Raw genomic sequence first — 17,935 nt, 5'->3', positions numbered from 1 at the left:
AACTGGCATTGGATATGGCGGGCCTGGAGACTCTGCTGGCGGGGGAGGGGGGGGGCGACTGTGCGCGGGTCCTCCATGCCAACCCCTGGATCATGTACCCTTTCCGGGGACAACCCTAGTCCCTGTCTGTCTGCCCCTCCAACCACCCATAACTCCCACTGACTGCGGAGGCCTCTGGCCATGCGACTGAAGGTCATTGCTAAAAGGGAATTGGCAATCATAATTAAGTGAGCACTTCACGCATCCTAAGTGGATCCTTGTGGGTGGGTGTACCATGTAGCATGTGGGAGTTATTGCCCAGCATCCCAATCACACCTTAATGCATGGGCACTGTGTTTGAACACTGCGGGAGACAGCACCACAGATGCAGCAGCCAAATCCGAACACCCAGGGGATGGGCCCCACCCCTGGGCATATGTCCATGGCTGGGGTTTGGCAACATTCTACTCGGATGTCTGGGGTGCAGGGGTGTGTGGTCCGGTGAGCAGGGCCCCCCCCCCCCCCCTCCTCTGCAGCTGAGTGTGCATGGGCAGGGCGTGTCGGGTGGTGGGAAGTGGCTAGGGCCCCATATCTGCGGGAATGGGGCATGGGATTGGTGGTCGGCCTGCATCGCGAAGCAAAGAGCCAAAGGCGGCATATTGGTTGTGGTGAGGGTTTTATTAAATTGTCTCGCCATGCTTGGCCTTCCTTGCTCTACCGCTGCGTCTAGGTGTATCCCCAGGATGCACATCAGAGGTGGAGGCAGCCAGCTGCTTACCATGTCCCGTGGCCTTTGATGCCCCGCCGGGTGTCCTCTGGGGCCAGAAGGCCCAAACTGGCGGCATGCCACCCATCTGAATCTTCACCACCCTCAAGGAACAGGCCCTGGAGGTTACGGGGGTGACCAAGGGCACTGCAGTCCCCAACGTGGAGGTTGGCACACGCCACAGAGGTGAGGATTCACCGGGCCACAGCTGTGCCACATGTTCGGGTGCTGACTCTGAGATGCGTTGTCGTCAGAGGGGTGGAACTCGGGAGCTGGTGGCTACTGTCGCCAGCCCATAGGATGGCTCCGGGTTGTCACCCAGCGCCTCCTCTTCACGGTCGGTGCCCAGAGGGCCCTGACGTTCACCTCGGAACAGAGGGACAGCTAGATGAGCCCCTGCGTCTTCTAGCCCTGGTGGCTCCCTAATGTCTGCACCATGGTGTGGACGCTCTCAATGATGCTCCTCAGTGACTGGGCCACGCTCTGCAGTGCCTAAATAATTCCCACCTGCGACTGGGACAAGCTCTGCATCACCTCATCAAGGTCCACCTGGTACTGGGTCACGTCTCCCAGCGAGTCAGACAGTCTACGGAGGCTCTCAGCCGTGGCTGTCACTGGCTGTGCCACGTCTTGGACAACTCCACTCATGCCGCTGATATTGTGCACCTGGCTATCCACTGAGGTCGTCGCCCTAGTGGTGTTGGCCTCGGTTCCATGCATTGCCGGTGCTATCTCCTGCGCCCGTAGCCTCCGGAACTCTTTCTCCAATCAGCTTTGGACCTGTTGGGAGTGTCGCCGACATCTCCCTCTGAACATCACGGCCACACCCTAACCTATGTATCAGCTCCGGGTAAACCTGTTCCAGAGGCTTAGCATCTGAATGGGACCCAGCTGGGTTCTGGGATCCAGCAGACCTCCAGCTGCTGTCTCACCTGGATGTTACTGCCTCTACCCGTTGTGCTGTGTGGTGCTAACCAGAATGTGTCCCAGAAGCTTGACCACTAATGTTGCCCATCGAGGTGCTTGTCTGTGTGCTGGTGGAGGGTTGGGATGACAGTTGTGACACATCGATGATGATATTCTCGGAGCTCACCTCCAAGGTGATCTAGTCAGGGAGGGAATCACCCTGGATGCGCCAGTGCCGTCGGCCTGAGGTCCTGCTGGGGAATGAACACAAGATCAGTGGGAGGGAATGATCATTCCGAATGCCATTAACAGCTCACGTCTGCCAGTCCATCTGGATGCAGCCCGGTGGATCCTCACCTCTGCTTTGGTGACAGCTCTTTCCTCGGCCACCCCTGTAACCTCCAGGGCCCATTCCTCAAGGGTGGTGAGGATTCTGATGCCTGGCATGCCGCTGCCAGTTTGGATCCTCTCTCAACAGTTGTGGGACAACTTCTCCTGTGGGACACAGAGGGCATCGTTAGCCGCACTTGTGGTTCTCCGTGGTGGGAGGGGGGGTTGGGGGTGGTTCCGGTGGGATGGTGGGACGTGACCTTGCAGCACTGGAGGCCAATTCTGGTCATGCTGCCCAAGTTAACGGCCGCTACCATTTCATCCCAGGTGGCATGGCTGCCCTATGGCTCAATCTCCAGGACCCTCAAGGGAACCGGACATCCCTCCTGTCCTCGACCACCTCGAAGAGCCTGCCAAGGTTTGCGTCTCCAAATCTTGGGGCCGGTCGTCTCGGCGCCATGGCTACAAGCTAAGTGGGGTTGGCTGTGTAAGATTTAGATCTGTTTAAGTGCTGCTCAACCTTGTTAGTGGGGGGCTAGCAAACATGGGCCCGGCGAATCGGCTGGCAGCCTTCATTTGCTGCGTGAAGCCCATGGGGCCTCCTTAAGTGGATCAATTAACGTTGTATTGCTCTGCCAACCTTGTCCAGCCGAGCGCCGGGAAGCTCACGGAAGTTCCCATTCGTCAACACACTTCAAAATCTTCCCGGAGAATCACACCCTTAGTGTCATTCTCCTGCCTTTTCTCCATACATTTGCACATTGTATCTATTCAATTAATCTTGAATGCCTTCATTGAACCTGCCTTCACCACACTTCCAGGCAGTGTATTCCAGACCTGAACCAGTCAATGTGTGAAAATATTTTTCTCGCTTCACATCTGCTTCTTTAAATCTGTGCCCTCTCGTTTGTGATCCTTTTACTATTGGGAACAGTTTCTCCCTATCTACTCTAATAATAGAGGCTAATACCAAAAATGGAAAACCTTTTGGGATTCTACATTTCATCATGTACCAGCAAATTTCCTGAGAACTGTTGAAGGTAAAATGAATTTGACAAAAATTCTATTTTAGTCGGTAATAATACATTAGTAATAAAATAAGTCCAATAAAACTGTTGACTGAACTTGTTGTATAATACTGCATTTTAAATGTGCAAACCTTTGTACATTAAACTTGTGGATTTCAGTTTCTCAAGCAGCCTCTTCCTGAAATCCACATTTTATAGTTTAGTGCACAATGTTAAAGAATGGAAATATTGAAAAAATCTAGCATACAAAAGATTAGATATAGTAAATCATAGTATAAAATACATTTTATATTTTGTTGCTGTGCATATATGTAAAGTTTCATTGTTAACTGCATTTTGATAAACCAATTTTTCTGTAATTTTTATTGCATGATGTATATTTATATTGAAACAAAGGCTGTTATAAATTACGTTTTGCACCTTCAATATGTGTATGCTAAATTGTAATTAAAGTTTCATTCAATAATTAATTGCAAATACAACAGGTGAGAAATTCATCGTGTGGCAGTGCTTCCAGCTGTGTTACAGTCATCCTGGGGCCAGGCAGCCGAGGTGATGTTGCTGGATGATATGGGCGCACAGTGGAGTCCTACATCTCCTACCTGCACTGGAAGATATTTATTTGGAACTATCCTCACATCACAACCCAAGCAGCTGTTGTTATGCCAGAATGTCAAATTTGGACAAAGTGCAAACAACGGCCCAGTTGTTCAGTAACAAAAAAAAAGAAACATAAAGGTGCAAGATAAGCCTCACAAGTGGTGTTACTTAAAGAGCCAATCACCCTGATTAAAGTTACGAGAATATTTTGTAACTTCTATTGCAAAGTGTCTGAAAGTACTCTGGAATGTTTTTGTAAGTGCTTTAGTTAGTTCTTGCATTTGCCAGAATGTGGCCTCATTCTTTTCGAGATAGATGTCAGAGGAGTAGGTGACCTAGGCACACAAAGATTGCAACAAGTACCCGGAGCAGTGGCTATGCCCCTGGTCAGCAGAGGGAGGGCAGATTCTGCACCATGCCCTCTCCCAAATCAGAGCTGGGCTTTTCTATGCTCCTCAAAGTAATGGAAAGCCCAGATGACTTGAGTCCAGATGACTCACCACATGCTGATGACTATTCTATACTAACCTCAAAGGTAAGTGCAGATCCAGTATTCCAGGTGGTGGGTGTGAATATCAGATTAGGTGACTGGGCCTTTTCATCAATTCTGACCTGCTTTTCTCCTTCCTTCTTGGGCTCCTGTGGCAGCAGGGCAGCGGGCAGTCCTTGGTTGAGAGCAGGTACTCCGAAAGGAAAAATTAGTATGAGAGAAGGGGTGATGTGGAAGGAAGAAGGTCACATAATCAACAGACCCCATAACAGGATGAGGGTTTGCTCAGAATTGAGGAGCACAAGGCAAGGATAGGAGATGTCACATGAAGATGCACTTCCTGATCTTGAACACCTGTTTGAAGTAATTAGACCTGTTATGGCACTGTGGCCAGGTACTGGGTTCAGCCTCTAGGAACTCCTGACCACATGCTCTCACTCCTTCTGAGGGTATTCTTAAAGGCCCTCCTGGCTCTCTCCCCAACAGTCCATGGTGTTACTTCTGCCCACCCACCATTGAATGCTTCCAGCCCAATATCTGTCACTGTAGATCTCTCTGCCCTGATGTTCACATTGCAATAATTTATATGGCGTCAATTTTTATTTTTGTCCAGCTTCCCTTTAAGAGATAATCTGACTTTAAAAGCAAGCTGCCTAGGCCACATGGCAAACAATGGTACTAGGGCACTTGCTGCGAGCAGAGGTTGCCAGCAGCATTCACAAGCAGAAAGCAATGCTGGAGATGCACCAGCTTGCACCACAATCATTCAGATGAGGTGGTTTTATGAATTCTGTGCATTGCCTACCTTGATCTGAATGGGTGTTGGTATTGCATGAATAATGACCTCCTTGCCCAAAGATCAGGGCAATCCAACTTCTAGCCCAGTTTTTAAAAAGTTTTATTTGGCATAGTGAAAAACCTGCTATTACACACCAAAGCAAAATATTTAGATGCTGGAAATCTGTAATAAAATCTGATAGTACTGGAAATACTCAGCAAGTGTAGCAACATCTAGCGAAGAGACACATAAGAAATAAGAGCAAGAGTAGGCCACAGAGCCTCTTGAGACTGTTCCATCATACAATGAGGTCATGACTGATCAGATTTTGGCTTCAGCTCTACTTTCTTGCTGTGAACGTAGTTACTTAATATGAAAATTTAAGTCTGGTTCTCTCTCCACACACGCAACTAAACCTGATGAGTAGTTTTTGCTCTTTTGGGATTATTTCTGAAGTCCCAGAACCAACCAAACCCAATAATCTAAAAATATTGAATCTCTTACCAACATGATCCAAGTAGTAATGAAATGTTGGTCCATTTTTGATTTTGGTTGAGGGAAAAATATATTGAAATAAAGATAAGCGTCATCATAATCTGGATAAATTACATTCTCCATCTCTATAATTTCCAAAAATGATTGTTTTCTGCTTTCATTATCCACCATTCATATTGCCACCATTCACATTGCTTAAAACCTTTCTCCCCAATTTACCTTTTTCCTCCAAAATCCCTCCATCAAAAAAATTACACAGTCATGTTCCAGCAAATAAAATTCCTAAATTATGGGTTATGATTGTTCTCCAGGTCCTCGAACCCGTATCCTCATAATTTCAAACATAATGATCAAGAATTCACTAAAACCGATGTCGTGGCCTTTGCGTCCCTAGTAGCCCGGCGTAGGATTTTACTCATGTGGAAGGAAGTGAAACCCCCCGGTCTGGAGGCCTGGATAAACGATATGGCGGGGTTCATTAAACTGGAGCAGATTAAGTTTGCGCTGAGAGGATCGGCTCAAGGGTTCACCAGACGGTGGCAACCATTCCTCGACTACCTAGCGGAACGTTAGAGGGAAGATAGATGACCAGCAGCAGCAACCCGGGGGGGGGGGGGGGGGGGTGGAGTTTCATTTTATGTTATTTGGTTAGTTTACCGTGTTAGTTAGTTACTCTTTTTAGATTGTAGTTATCATGTTACTTGTACTGTTAACTTTTCTTTTTGTTTGATGTGTAAGGGGAATAATTGTGAATGAAAAATTTCAATAAAATATATTTTTTTTAAAAAGAATTCACTAAAACAAAAGACTTGCAAGTCTTATGTATCAGGTTACTCATTCCGGTCACTTATTAAAAAGGTTCCCATTCTCTGTTCCCACCACCTGAGTAATGTTCTGAAATACTGGTTCCTAATTAACAACCCTGACATTGAATTCACCCATCCCTCATGCTGCACTGTTCAGCTGATATCCAGTAATCTGAGCAAAGAAGCTGCACTGCACTATAATTCCCATAAGCCATTGTTCAACGTAGTCTCCATCAATTTTCCCAACACCATTTCTCTACTAATATTGATCTCCTTTTCCTCCCTCTCACTAAACCCTGCGTTCCCAGACACTTCTGGTACTGATTTGTGTCTTAATTTGTGACGAAGGACCAAAGTATGTGTTTTGTTGCTCAGCCATTTCTTTGTCCCCTATTACATATTCCCGTTTCTGACTGTACATTTGTCTTCACCAATTGTTTTCTCCTCACATACCTAAAGAAACTTTTACAGTCATTTTTTATATTCCCTGCAAGCTTGCTCTCGTACTCTATTTTCTTCTTAATCAATCCCTTGGTCGTCCTTTTCTGAATTCTAAACTGCTCACAATCCTCAGACCTGTTGTTTTTCTGAGCTAATTTGTATGCTTCTTCCTTGGATTGAATACTATATTTAATTCCCCTTGTAAGCCATGGATTGGCCACCTTTGCTATTTTACTCTTGTGCCGCATAAGAATAAACAATTGTTGCAGTTCCCCATGCGTTCCTTGAATGTTTGCCATCCCTTTAAGTAACTTTTGCCAATCTATCATAGCCAAATTGCTCCTCATACCATCGTAGAATCTTAATCAACTATTTCACACTCCATCTGGATGAGAAATGCTATCACATGGTTGCTCAGCCCCAAGGGATCTCTCACAACTAGATTGCCAATTATTCCATTCTCATTACACAGTACCTAGTCTAGGTCAGGCATTGTAAAACTCGGGGGCGCGATCCGCGGGTGAGTCGTGAGCAGGTGTCAGGAGGATCACGGAGCCGTCCGTCGCGGCGCTCCCTATCCCTGCAACAGCCGCAGCAGCCAGCTGTTAATAATGCTGGCTGCAAGCGGCCTTCAAGACGGCCGCAAACATGTAAAATAAATGTGGCCACACTGCGCATGCGTGCCAGATCATCGGCGCACATGCACAAAGTTATGCACATGCGCACCGATGATCGGGCACGCATGCGCAGTGTGGCCGCTTTTTTTTTTAACTGGTTGCAGCTTTTTGTTTTACAAGTTCAGGGAGGTTTTATTCATTCATTTTATTCATTTAAAATAATTTTTTTTTTTACAAGTTCAGGGGGTTTATTTGATAAAGTTTACTGGGGAAAAATGCAGAATTTTGGACAGATGGAGACTCAATACTTTCCGACACTGGAAGGCTTCACCTTCATCCACCAGGTTCCATTGGAGGAACGTGTACGAGGGCCAAAGGGACCCAAAACCATTTCCTCCATTTTTGTCAGCAGTATTCAAGGTAAGAGAAAATGGTGGGTCATGCAGGTCGGCCGGCGTGGGTCGCAAAGGTTGGCCGGTTGGTAAAATGGGTCCCCGGAGAAAAAGTTTGAAGAACACTGGTCTAGGTTGTCCTGCTCTCTAGTTTGTTCCTCAATGTATTGGTCCAGAAAGCCATCCCCTATCCACTCCAGGAGTATTGTGACTAATTTGATTTGCCCAAATTATATGCAGAATAAAATCACCCATAACTACAGATATTCTTTTATTGCATGCATTTCTAATTTCCTGTTTAATGCCATTCCCAACATCACCACTGCAGTTTGGGGGTCTGTGTACGATGCCCACTAATGTTTTTTGCCCCTTGGTATTTCTCAGCTCTACCCATACAGGTTCCACATTGAGAGGTAACATCATTCCTCATTATTGCGATAATTTCTTCTTTAACCAGCACTGCCACTCCACCACCTTTTCCTTTTTGTCTGTCCTTCCTAAATACTGAATACCCCTGGACATTAATTTCCCACTCACTGGTCACACTGTAGCCATGACTCCGTAATCCCGATTATATCATACCTGTTTATGTCAATGTGCGTGATTAATTTATCCGCTTTATTGCGAATGCTCCACATGTTAAGGCACAAAGCCTTTAAGCTTGCCTTTTTTTTTGATAAACAATTTTCGGGAGGCATTTTGGCATAGTAAACAGCAACAATACAAAACAGTGTGCAAAGAACAATCAACATAGTGCAAAAACCAGCTCCCCTCCTACAAGGACCCGCCTAACTGCTCCCCTAATCTACGTTGCCCTAACCCTCCCTCCCGCTCCTCTCCCCCCCCCCCCCCCCCCCCCCCCCCCCCCCCGCAGCTGATGATTAATTTTCCGCGAAGAAGTCGATAACTGGTTGCCACCTCCGGGCGAAGCCTGACAGTGACCCCGTCAGAGCGAACTTCATTTTCTCCAGACCGAGAAAGCTCGCCATATCCAATAGCCAGGCCTCCAACATCGGAGATTTTGAGTCCCTCCATGCCAGCAGAATTTGTTGCCTGGCTACCAGGGAAGCAAAGGCCAAAAACATCAGCCTCTCTGTCCTCCTGGACTCCCGGGTCCTCCGAAGCCCCCCAAATTGCCACCTCTGGACTCATCACAACCCTTGTTTTCAGTACCCGAGACATAATGTCCACGAACCCCTGCCAGTACCCCCTGAGGTTTGAACATGCCCAGAACATGTGGACATGGTTCGCTGGTCCTCCCGCACATCTGGCGCACCTGTCCTCCAGTCCAAAGAATGTACTCATCCGGGCCACTGTCATGTGGGCCCGGTGGATGATCTTGAATTGAATCAGACTGAGCCTAGCGCATGTTGCGGTCGCGTTAACCCTGCTCAACGCCTCCGCCCATAAGCCCTCTTCTATCTCACCTCCGAGCTCCTCTTCCCACTTAAGCTTCAGCTCCTTGGTCTGCGTCTCCTCTGCCCTCATAAGTTCTTTGTATGCATCTGAGACCCTCCCCTCCCCCACCCATCCACTGGATACTACCCTGTCCAGGATCCCCCTAAGTGGCAGGCGTGGGAAGGGTGGAATCTGTCTGCGTAGGAAGTCCCACACCTGCAAGTACCTAAGATCATTCCCTCTTGCCAGCCCAAATTTCTCCTCCAGCGCCCTCATACTCGGGAAGCTCCCTTCCAAGAACAGATCCCCTATCCTCTCAATCCAGCCCTCTGCCATGTTCGGAACCCACCGTCCATATTCCTTGGGGCAAACCGGTGATTGTCGCAAATTGGGGACCAAACTGGTGCTCTCACTTCCCCCTCATGCCTGCTCCATTGGCCCCAGATCCACAAAGTTGCCATCACTATAGGGCTGGTGGAGTACCGTGCTGGCTGGAGCGGCAGGGGTGCCGTAACCAGGGCTGCCAGACTGGTGCCCCTGCACAAAGCGGCCTCCATCCGCCCCCAAACCGACACCGCACCCACCATCCACTTCCTGTGGATGTGGGTGCCTGGAACTCGCTGCCGGAGGATGTGGTGGAAGCAGGGACGATAGTGACATTTAAGGGGCATCTTGACAAATACATGAATAGGATGGAAATAGAGGGATATGGACCCAGGAAGTGTAGAAGATTTTAGTTTAGACGGGCAGCATGGTCGGCACAGGCTTGGAGGGCCGAAGAGCCTGTTCCTGTGCTGTACATTTCTTTGTTCTTTGTTTATTCCTTATAGCCATGTTGGCCGCCCAGTAGTAATTACTAAAGTTTGGCAGCGCCAGACCCCCTTCCCCTCGGTTCCTCTCGAGCATGAATCTCCTCACCCGCCGGGACTTTCCTGGCTACACAAATCCCATAATTATTTTATTGACCTTCTTAAAAAAGGACCGCATAATGAAAATAGGGAGATTGGCCCTAAATACGAACAAGAATCTCAGGAATTTCGTCATTTTAACTGTCTGCACTCTCCACGCTAGTGTCAGTGGAAGTGCATCCCATCTCCGGAACTCGACCCTCATTTGCTCCACCAACCGAGATAAGTTCAACTTTTGCAACCAGCCCCAGTCCCGCGCCACCTATATCCATAAATATCTAAAACTGTCCCCTACTAACCTAAATGACAGCCCCCTCAGCCGACCCTCCTGGCCCCTCGCCTGGACTACAAACAACTCCCTTTTTGCCATGTTCAGTTTATACCCCGAGAATCGGCCGAATTCCCTCAGGATTCCCATGATTTCATCCATCCTAGCCACTGGATCCGTGATGTATAAGAATCCAACCCCTAGAAGCCTTCAGGTCAATTGCCAGCGGCTCTATTGCTAGCGCAAACAGCAGTGGGGAGAGGGGGCACCCTTGCCTCGTCCCTCAGTACAGTCTAAAATAGTGAGAGGTCGTCCTCTAGAGCCTGGTACAGCAGCCTGACCCAGTCGATAAAGCCCTCCCCGAACCCAAACCCTCCCAGCACCTCCCATAAATAGTTCCACTCAACCAGGTCGAAAGCCTTCTCGGCAGCCATTGCCACAACTACCTCTACCTTCCCACTCTCCGGGGGCATCATGATCACATTCAGCAGCCTTCTTAGGTTGGCCACCAACTGCCTGCCCTTGACGAACCCGGTTTGATCTTCCATAATAACGTCCGGCACACAGTCCTCAATCCTAGCAGCCAAGAGCTTGGTCAGTATTTTAGCATCTACATTGAGCAGAGAGATCGGCCTATAGGACCCACATGCCTCCGGGTCTTTGTCTCGTTTGAATATCAGGGAGATGGTGGCCTGTGACATCGTCGGGGGTAGAACCCCTCTGTCTCTTGCCTCATCAAAAACCCTGAACAGCACCGACCCCACTATCTCAGAGAACTTTTTATAAAACTCTACCGGGACACGCTACCGGCCCTGGGGCTTTACCCGATTGCGTGGCCCTCAAGCCCCCATAATATTTCTTTGGTCCTAATCGGGGCCCCCAGCCTGTCTACCAACCCCCTACCCACTTTTGGGAAGGTCAGTCCATCCAGAAAGCGCCTCCTCCCCTCCCACCCCGCAGGTGGTTCCGAGGTGTAAAGCTTACTATAGAAGTTCCTGAACGCCTTGTTCAGCCCTCCATCTCCACCACAGCTCCTCCAGCACCTTCTCCAGCTTCTGGATCGTCCGATCCTGGTCATTCGGCCTATGCTCCAGACGCTCGATTGATTTTTGGATCGGGTCTAAACTATCCCATTTCAGCACGGTGAAGCCTTCTTGGATGACCTTCATCAGATGCTCCGTTGTTGGCTGGGCTGTCTGCACCGGGATCCGGACATCGGCCATATTGTCCTCAGCAGCAGCTTCTACGCTGCCCTTGTTTGCCCACTTCTTCAACTGTTTGCGATTCTCTCTGCTTAATTTCATACACCTATATCTGGAGTCAGTGCCTGAGCTCAAAAGTACAAAAAAGTCGGGGAAAAAGGTCCAAAAGTCCAACCGGATCGAGAGCCACCAAATGTGCGACTTACTCCCTCATAGTCGCCACCGGAAGTTCCAAGCTTGTCTTTTTAACATTACTAAAGTAAACGTAATCGAATTGTGGTCACTATCACCAAAGTGCTCACCTACCTCCAAAGTTAACACCTGTCCTGGTTCATTGCGCAGTCCCAAATCCAATATGGCCTCGCCTCTCGTTGGCCTATCTACATACTGTGTCAGGAAACCCTCCTGCACACATTGGACAAAAACAGACCCATCTAAAGTACTCGAACTATAGCGTTTCCAGTCAATATTTGGAAAGTTAGTCCCCCATAACAACTACCCTGTTACTTTCGCTCCTATCCAGAATCATCTTTGCAATCCTTTCCTCTACATCTCTGGAACTTTTTGGAGGCCTATAGAAATCTCCTAACAGGGTGACCTCTCCTTTCCTGTTTCTAACCTCAGCCCATACTACCTCAGTAGATGAGTCCTCATCAAACATATGTCAATATATATGTCAATATGGAAATCAAATATAATGCTCCCTTTATTACATTGTTTCCCTGGTTTCAGTTGTGTATGGTTGTTAAATTAATATTTATCAGTTCTTTTCAGTAGGAAGTTACTGAAACCTTTTGTAGGTCACGTGTCTAAAGCAACAATGAGATGTCTCCTTCCTACATTAACAAAATCGTATCTTCTGGGTTTACCTGAAGAGTCTATTGGGGATAGATAACCACAGGCAGAATTGTACGCTCTCTACAAGGTAGGTTCTGAGGTGTGGAGCTGCACATCTTTGGACTGTGGGAGGAAACCGGAGCACCCGGAGGAAACCCATGCAAACATGGGGGTGGGTGGGGGGAGGAGCATCCGGAGGACAGACAGTGACCCAAGCTGGGAATCAAACCTGGGATTCTGGAGCTGTGAAGCCACTATGTTACCGTGCCTCCACTTCAAGCGTATTTTACTGCCCACGTCAATTTTGGGGGTGCAAGTTGGGTGGGAAACAGAAAAAAACATTTCTCCATCTTGGGAGAGAAGTGGAGGGGGGGGGGGGGGGGGGAAGAGAACACCTCAATCTGAAGACCCCTTCAGAGTTGGGGCACTCTCTCCTCTGGGATTTTGGAGCTCTGGCCCGCCTCCCTTCCCCCAATGCCGCAATCGCCCCCCCCCCCCCCCCCACCCCACCCACCCACCCACCCCCAGCCTACCCCTCAGGACATCTCCTACCTCTTGCCTCCCAGACCCCTGGGTCTTACCTTTGGAGACCAAGTGTAATGTGTCTAAGATGGCACTAAGATGAATGGTAAAGTGTGCAGAAGCATATAGTTAGTTTGAGTGGGCAAAGGTCTGGCAGATGGAGTACAATATTGTTAAATGTGAGGCCACCATTTTGTTAGGAATAACAGCAAAATGGACGATTATTTAAATGGTAAAAAATTGCAGCATGCTACTGTGCAGAAGGACCTGGGTCTCCTTGTGCATGAATCCCAAAATGTTGGTTTGCAGGTGCAGCAGATAACTAAGACGGCAAATGGAATTTAGTCCTTCATTGCTAGAGGGATGGAGTTTTAAAAACAGGGATGTTATGTTGCAGCTGTGTAGGGTGCTGGTGAGACCACACCTGGAGTAGTGTGTACAGTTTTGGTCTCCTTACTTGAGAAAGGATGTATTGGGAGGACTTCCGGGTGCGGCTATGCAGAGCTAGGTCGCATATTTGGTAGCTCCCGCTTGGAACGGACTTTTGGGCTCTTTTACAGGGCCCCCACGGCATTTGTTTGACATTTCCCGGTGTGGGAAGAAGGCTGCAATATTCCCCCGACAGTGTCCCCCAGGAATGGTATGTCTCTTGGATGCCAGACACGGCAGAAACAGTAAAAGATTTGGCTGCAACTGCAATATAAACAGGGCCTCTTCCAGCATGCAGGCGGGGGAGGGGCAAGCTTGAAGCTGCAAGCTGACCTGAGGGCCTGTATCAAAGGTGAATTCTAGCAGCAGAGGGAACAACTGTGAAAAGATCTCATCAAGGCCACTGAAGGGACTTCCGGTTGCGGTGATGCCTAGCTAGCCGCACGTTTCGGCGGCTCCAGCTCCGACGGACCTTCGGGCTCTTTTAAGAGCCCCAACGGAGAATTTTTCGACGACGCAACCCGGTGTGGGGTGTGTGAGAAGGGAGTCCCCCCCAAACGAAGGAGGAAAAAACCGGCGGCGGCGGCTGCAGCGCGAGGAATCGTCGACCAAAGGGTCAGAAAGAGAGAAGTACAAGATGGCGGCGGAGAAAGCGCAGGCGACATGGGGGCCTGAGCAGGATGAAATCGTGAGATGGTGCGTGGAGCTGCTGAAGAAGGAGGTGCTGACCCCGATGCTACAGGCAATTGAGGGGCTCAAGGAGACATTAAAGACCCAGGAGACTGAGCTCCGCGTGGTGGAGCAGAAGGTGACAGATATTGAGGACGAGATCCTGGGCCTGGCGGTTAAGACTCAGACGCACGAGGCACTTCATAAAAAGTGTACTGAAAGGATCGAGGCCCTAGAAAACGGAGCGCGAAGGAAGAACCTTCGGATACTAGGTCTCCCTGAGGGTGTGGAAGGAGTGGACTGTGGAGAGTACGCAAGTAAGATGCTGAGCTCACTGATGGGTGCTGAGGCCCCTGCGGGCCCCATGGAGGTGGAGTGGGCAAATCGGATTCCGGTGAGAAGACCAAAAGCGGGAGAACCACCGAGGGCGATAATCGTGCGATTTTACCGCCTTAAGGTCAGAGAAGAGGTCCTGAGATGGGCTAAAAAGGTGCAGAGTAGCAGATGGGAGAATGCGGTGGTACGGATATACCAGGATTGGAGTGCGGAGGTGGCGAGAAGGAGGGCGAGCTTCAACCGAGCCAAAGAGGTGTTGCATAAAAGGAAGGTGACATTTGGGATGCTGCAGCCGGCAAGACTATGGGTCACGTATCAGGAGAGACACTATTATTTCGAGACGGCGGAGGAAGCATGGTCCTTCATCAAAGAAGAGAAATTGGACCGGAACTGAGGGACTGATGCTGCAGGAAATGTTGTTATTGGTTTTGTTAATGTTACAGTGGAAGTTAATTGAGAAGTACACAGGGAAGGGGGGAGACATTGGGGAAATGTGGGCGCCGGTGAGGGGGGAAAGACGAAAGACGGGACATAGTCGGAGAATGGGGAAGGAGGGGGGGAGGGGAAAGGGAGCTGCGCCATAAGAGGCGGGTCAGGTAAAGGGATGTTCCCGCGCCAGAAAGAATAAGGCGGGAAGACAGGCGCAAGGCGGATGGGAGTTCCCCCACATTGGGGGGGGGGGGGGTCGAGGAGTGAGCAGGAGTAGCCGGGGTCAGTTGAAGTCAGCTGACTTACGGAAGTGATATGGGGGGAGCAATCATGCTAGATAGGGATCTAGCGGGGGGGGGGGGGGGACGACGGGACGACGACGACGACAACAACTGGGTTGCTGCTGCGGAAATCCAAAAGGAAATGGCTAAAGAGTGGGTGGGCGGGGATGGTGTGCGACGCTGGGGGAGCGAGCGGGAGCGCGGAGGCGGGATATGGGACTGGCCTAGAGAAGGTAATGGGAGGGGGGCAGGTAGCCCCCTAGTGAGACTGATCACGTGGAACATGAGAGGCCTGAACGGACCGATAAAAAGGGCCCGAGTGCTCGTGCATTTGAAAGGACTATGGGCAGACGTGGTTATGCTCTAAGAGACGCACCTAAAGGTGGCGGACCAAGTTAGGCTAAGGAAAGGATGGGTGGGACAGGTGTTCCACTCAGGACTGGACGCAAAGAACAGAGGGGTGGGCATTTTGGTGGGGAAACGGGTAGCATTTGAAGCAAAGAACATCGTAGCAGATAGTGGAGGTAGATATGTAATGGTGAGTGGTAGGCTGGAGAGAATGGAGGTCGTGTTGGTTAATGTGTATGCCCCAAATTGGGACGATGCGGGATTCATGAGACGGATGCTGGGGCGTATACCGGACCTAGAGGCAGGAAACTTGATTTTAGGAGGGGACTTTAATACGGTGCTGGACCCGGGGCTAGATAGATCCAGCTCAAGGACCGGAAGAAGGCCGGCAGCGGCCAAGGTACTTAAGGGGTTTATGGACCAAATGGGGGGAGTGGATCCATGGTGATTTCTTAGACCTAGGGCTAGGGAGTTTTCCTTCTCCTCCCATGTCCATAAAGTGTACTCCCGGATAGATTTTTTTGTGTTGGGAAGGTCGTTGATCTCTAGGGTGGAAGAAGCTGAGTACTCAGCCATAGCGGTTTCGGATCATGCCCCACATTGGGTGGACCTGGAATTAGGAGAGGACAGGGAGCAGAGAACACTCTGGCGATTAGATGTGGGACTGATGGCGGATGAGGGAGTGTGGGCAAGAGTGCGGGGGTGTATTGAGAGATACCTGGAGGTCAATGACGACGGCGAGGTCCGTGTGGGAGTGGTCTGGGAAGCATTAAAAGCGGTGGTCAGAGGAGAGCTGATCTCTATTGGGGCCCACAAAAGGAAAACAGAGGCCAAGGAAAGGGAAAGATTACTGGGGGAGATTTTAAGGGTGGACAGGGAATTTGCAGAGACCCCGGAGGAGGAATTGTACAGGGAGAGGAGACGACTCCAGACGGAGTTTGACCTTCTGACCACCAGAAAGGCGGAGGTACTGTGGAGGAAGGCACAGGGGAGGAGGTATGAATATGGGGAAAAGGCTAGTCACCTGTTGGCTCATCAATTGCGAAAGAGGGCAGCAGCGAGGGAGATAGGAGGAATTAGAGACGAAAGGGGAGACACGGTGCGAAGGGCAGGAAAGATAAATGAGGTGTTCAAGATCTTCTATGAGGAACTGTATAGGTCTCAACCCCCAGAGGGAGAGGAGGGGATGCGGCAGTTCCTGGACCAATTGAGGTTCCCGAAAGTGGAGGAGCAGGAGGTGGCAGGCCTGGGGGCGCCGATTGAGGTGGACGAGGTTATTAAGGGACTGGGAAGCATGCAAGCAGGGAAGGCCCCGGGGCCAGGCGGGTTCCCGGTGGAATATTACAGAAAATATGTGGACTTGTTGGCCCCGTTGATGGCGAGGACGTTCAATGAGGCCAGGGAAGGGGGGACTCTACCCCCGACGATGTCGGAGGCGACGATATCGCTAATTTTGAAGAGGGACAAAGATCCGTTGCAGTGCAGGTCCTATAGACCTATTTCACTATTGAACGTGGACGCCAAATTGCTGGCAAAGGTACTGGCATCGAGGATAGAGGAGTGTGTCCCGGGGGTGGTGCACGAAGACCAGACAGGGTTCGTAAAAGGGAGACAACTGAATGTTAACGTGCGACGACTATTAGGGGTGATAATGATGCCCCCAGTGGAGGGGGAGGCAGAGATAGTGGCGGCAATGGACGCAGAGAAGGCATTTGATAGGGTGGAGTGGGAGTATTTATGGGAAGTGTTAAGGAGGTTTGGGTTTGGGAACGGGTTTATTAGCTGGGTTAGACTTCTTTATGGGGCTCCAACGGCAAGCATAGTTACAGGTCGACATAGATCGGAGTATTTCCGATTATATAGGGGAACAAGACAGGGATGCCCGCTGTCTCCATTGTTGTTCGCGTTGGCAATTGAACCTCTGGCCATGGCATTGAGAGACTCCAGGAAATGGAGAGGGGTGATTAGAGGGGGGAGAAGAACACCGAGTCTCGTTATACACAGATGACCTATTGTTATACGTGTCGGACCCAGCGGGGGGGATGATAGAGGTTATGCGAATTTTGAGGGGGTTCGGGGAATTCTCGGGGTATAGGCTAAACATGGGGAAGAGTGAATTATTTGTGATACATCCAGGAGACCAGAGTAGAGAGATAGAAGGCTTACCGCTAAGGAAAGTGGAAAGAAACTTCCGATACCTGGGGATTCAGATCGCTAGGAGCTGGGGAACCTTGCACAGACTTAATCTGACACGGCTGGTAGAACAAATGGAGGAGGACTTCAAGAGGTGGGACATGCAGCCTCTATCGCTGGTGGGCAGGGTGCAAGCAATTAAGATGATGGTCCTCCCGAGGTTCTTATTTGTATTTCAATGTCTCCCTATACTAATCACCAAGACCTTTTTTAATAAAATAGATAGGAGCATCACGAGCTTCGTGTGGGCAGGGAAAGTTCCGAGAGTAAGGAGGGGGTTCCTTCAGCGTAGTAGGGACAGAGGAGGACTGGCACTACCGAACTTGGGTGATTATTATTGGGCCGCCAATGTGGCAATGATACGTAGATGGATGATGGAGGGTGAGGGAGCGGCGTGGAAAAGACTGGAGAGAAAGTCCTGTAAAGGGACGAGTTTAGAGGCGCTGGTGACGGCGCCGCTACCGTTCTCACCAAAAAAGTTTACCAC

This window comes from Scyliorhinus torazame, chromosome 14, assembly GCF_047496885.1.
Source record: "Scyliorhinus torazame isolate Kashiwa2021f chromosome 14, sScyTor2.1, whole genome shotgun sequence".
NCBI lineage: Eukaryota > Metazoa > Chordata > Chondrichthyes > Carcharhiniformes > Scyliorhinidae > Scyliorhinus > Scyliorhinus torazame.
Note: the sequence above shows the minus strand (reverse complement) of the source record.